Source organism: Cibotium barometz, chromosome 28, assembly GCF_041138505.1.
Source record: "Cibotium barometz isolate CiBa-2024 chromosome 28, ASM4113850v1, whole genome shotgun sequence".
Classification (NCBI taxonomy): domain Eukaryota; kingdom Viridiplantae; phylum Streptophyta; class Polypodiopsida; order Cyatheales; family Cibotiaceae; genus Cibotium; species Cibotium barometz.
The window spans coordinates 30,207,079-30,211,685 of record NC_141073.1 but is presented as its reverse complement, the minus strand read 5'-3'; positions in this window follow the sequence as shown (position 1 = coordinate 30,211,685).

The following is a 4,607-nucleotide window of genomic DNA, read 5'->3' as shown; positions in this document are numbered from 1 at the left end:
CCTAGAGTTATCTTTAAGTTTTCAGAGCCACTTGGCCTCTTCTTCCTTATGCTTTGAGTTATCTTTAAAGCCTCTTTCTCTTGGAGTTATCTTGGAGTCATCTTCATAGCCTCTTGTCATATTTTCCTTATGATTTGAGGTTTCTTTTGGGTCAATCCTCAAATTGGACTTTGAAAAACTTATATTGAATAACATGACTAGCTATACTAGGATACCCTAGATAGAGCTCCTGGTCATCATACTCGTGGCACACCACTACCTGACACATGGCCTCTCATCTAGTCACACTAGGTAGAGAGCATGCTAGTCATACTAGTAGAATCCAAGAATACTAGACATGGGAGTACTAGTTATACTAGCATAATAGACATGGGAGTACTAGTCATACTAGCAGAGCCCAAGGGAATACTAGTCATACTAGTAGAATAGACATGGGAGTACTAGTCATGCCCAAGGGAGTACTAGTCATACTAGTAGAATAAACATAGGAGTACTAGTCATGCTAGTAAAGCCCAAGGGAATATTAGTCATACGAGTAGATTCCCCAACTCTAGTCATATTAGAGTTTCAACTACTAGTTCTAATCAAATACCAACTACTAGTACTAATCAAATACAAACTACTAGTCTGCCTAGTAGTTGGCACTGTAGTCATACTAAATTTTCAACTACTCGTTATAATCAAATACCAACTACTAGTAATAATCAAATATGAACTACTAGTATGCCTAGTAGTTGGCACTCTAGTCATACTAAAGTGTCAACTACTAATTATAATCAAATACCAAATACTAGTAAAAATTGAATATGAACTACTAGTATGCCTAGTAGTTGACACTCTGGTCATACTAAGGTGCCAACTACTACTAGTCATACTAGAAACAAAGAACATCCTAGTGGCTAGTCATACTAGCACCTCAAGATGTCTTGCATAACTTTTAGATACGTACATCCTATGATTGGGAAGCCAAGTGGTGACATGGACTATGTCTGGTGAGTGACATGATGTGATGGTGAGGTAGTATGATGATCATGGTGATGTAATATGGTGTGATGGTGATGTGATGAGGCAGATGCCTAGCATGTTTACGATACATCGTCAATATGGTATGTTTTTGTGTGTTAGATATTTTAAAGTAAATGTAACTATTAGTATATTATAAAGCTAATAACTTGTCCACACCATGCCACTGTTAGTAGTGCTAACATATCCGAGGTGAAATAATGTAATACCTTAGACAGATTCACCGTGGAGATACAATAAAGCGTAATTATATACTGCTTCAGATCTTCTTTGTAATTACTATATATACAAGCATCAAGCGTAATGTCTTGGTATCCACCTTGGAATCTAAAGCTGGGGGATGGAAAGTGTAGTATGCGGATGGTCATTTTGCCAATTATGTGGCATTAGGAGATGCATTTCTTTAGTAGTATCGCACTACCAAGACATCTTTGGGGGTGCTAGATAAGCTTTGGTCACTCTAGCAAAAAAGGTTGCCGGTGGAGGATTATGTAGAAAAATCCCTAACTCTCCCATGGTGGATGGGTGGATGTAGCTAATCACCCATCTAATGAGATTACCGGCAGATGGTATAAAAATGACTTATAGCTGAAGTTATGTCAAGCATTGGCTCCAATATATTTAGCCCTAGCATTTTTTGTAATTTCATATAAACTTGGTAATATTCAACAAATTGCATTAGATCTTTCAAGATTGAATATTTTCTTCATAATTCAAAATCTAGCTCATATATAAACTGTCAATGGTATGCTTATGTTGGGTTGCAATGGGTGCAGGATTTGTAGATAAGCATCTACACATGGCTTCTGCGGGTTCACATAGGCTAAAAGCTTCTAAGGGAAGAAGAGCATTTCTAAGATGCAAAAGAAAAAGGATTGGAACTTCTTCTATAATGTGAAGCCTATTAATTACTGGGACCTTGAGAAATGGATGAAATCAACATGGGGCAAGCACGAGAAGGACACTCGAAAAGGCTACCGCATCAACAACTTGAATAGTGCATGGGCAAAAGACTTCATGGAGGTCTATAGTGATGTTATAAGACTACACAAGGTCATCAACAATGAAGTTCCTATGGTTCTAGCATGAGCTTTTGCTGCCTTCATGCATAGGGTAGATTGGCCTTCTTTCACAGAACACAAGAAGTCAAGGTCTCATATTTTGGTTGATAGTGATAAAGGTGGGGATGTGAAATGAATCAAGTCCCATTCTTTTAGCATGCAGAAGACACAACAATTAGCGCCAAGAATGTCTATGAAGAGACAAACCACTTGCACATCTTATCAAGCTGGCAAGAAGAGCAAGAGGGTAGGAAAGCAAGACTCATTACATCACTTGAAAGCTGCCACCATAAGTAAAGATAAATCAGCGCAAAGTGTTGTTGATGCGGCAAATGGAAAGGTGAGATTCTTTATGGACAAAGTGAAGGAGTTGTCTACACAAGTGGAAGATTTGGGAGATCATGAGGTGGCAATTCGGCTTCGCGAAAGCGCTCCTTTTTGCTAGAAGACTATAAAGAGCAGCTAATCAGGCAAGAACAAGCCTTGTAAAAGGCTATGGGACTGAGCTGCAATTGGCCGCACTGGCCTGTCAGTTGGTCGAGGATGAGCTTGCAAATAAGGGGTCTTTTGCCCTCAACCTAAGCCAGATGATTGATCATGTTACAAAGAATGGCTTGTGCTAGCTACAACCAATTCCAATTGCACGCTTGACTATAATTGATGAGGAGATCAAGGTCACTATTGAAGGGTCAGTTCAATCCTGAGTATTTTCTTTCTATATTCATTGTCTAAAAATATTCACCAGTGAATTCATGGATTGATTTCAATGACAGGAATGTTTTTTGTGGCCCATCCATGTTGGATGTCATTGTGACACCTTGCTTGCATGTGTACCACATATTTTGTGCATCCGTGGTATTTACATATGGCTTGGGATGTAAAGGTGTTGGTTATGTTGTTGTTGCAAAGGAAGTGCCCGAGGCATGGGCAAATAGCTTGGGCTTCACTTGACAAAGGATTGCACCATACTCTTTTAGTATGTTTTTCACTTTTATAGTAATTTCAAAGTACATTGGTGTTCATATGGATGCACTAGTATCACATTTGTACTAACACCCATCATAGTTGTACTAACACCCATAACCAATACTTTTGTTGTAGGATTACAGGTACAAACTATTGCATAGTATAGTGGCCTAGTCCTGAAATTGAGGTCCCATGTATTGTCCAAATAATTAGTATAGTATTGGCTTATACTTTTTACATAAATAGTATAATATTGGCTATAAACATGACATAATTTAGGTAAACCTTTCAAAAATATCAAGAAATTATTCACTAGCGCTAAATAGTTTTTATAAATATGGACTATTGTGTGAAGGAAAAGTACTATTACTATAGTACATGACTACACATGAATTACTACTGTGCAAGGCAAAGTACTGTTAGTATAGGACAAAACTACACATGAATTATTATAGTACAAGGTAAGTACTATTATAGTAAAATACCACACATGAATTACTATAGTACTTACTAGGCAAAGTAACGTTAGTATAGTACCATACAATACTCACTAACTAAACTAGCTGTACTATATGTTGTATTATTTTTTATTATAGTATAAGTTGATGAAGTACTCCTTATAGTTCTACCAAGGAGAACTTAGTATAGTACTATCCAGTACTATTGTCATTGCCTAAACACCAAATGAACTAGCCAGAGTATGTGTTCTTGAATTGGATACTCATATCTCCTCATATTACATGACCATATTTTGAGGTGCTCAACATATTTTTCATGTGGAGTTGGACTGCCTATAGTATATATTTGTGAATTGGTTATATAGTATATGTTGGTTTGTATGTGTTGTTGAACTACGTTGTCCCATCTCCTCATCATACAAGAGCATGTTTGAGTTATTAGAACATTTTTTTAATGTGTTAGTGCACTATCAAACATGTCTCCACCCACGATGGGGATTGCAAAAACATCCACTTCTCATGCAACATATCTCCATTGTAAGTGCTGATGTGGAGACTCCAAAGAAAAAGCAGATTGTTGGTGGGAAGAAGAACCTAAAGAGGGAGAGCTGAAAAAAAGAAGCCATGCCATAGACGATGAGAAAAATGATTACGAGATGAGGATGCTTATCTTGTGGTTGTGGATAAGCAACAAAAGACAAGAACAACTAAATTGAAGAAGGTCTCTCCAATGCGCAAGTTGCCAGACTAGATGGAAAAACAACCTGAGTTTAGAATTGATGATGGTATGAAATTACACTAGTAATATTTTTCCTTGTCATGCATCAAGTGCAAAATTTGTGTGATTCTATTTATTATGGTTGTAGCGTCGAAGACGGCGCATACGGATTCCCCATTGAGTGATAAACCTATGAAGAAGTTGGCTATATAATCACTTTTACAAGAAGAAAGGAGAGAAGAAAGTAGATAAGAAAGGTCTACTGGGACAAGAGAAGAGTGCACATCCAATAACAGGTCTAGTTGAGAGACAAGAGAAGAGTGCACATCCAACAACAAAGTTGATAGATGGTTTGCAAGGTTCATATATGAGATATGGGTT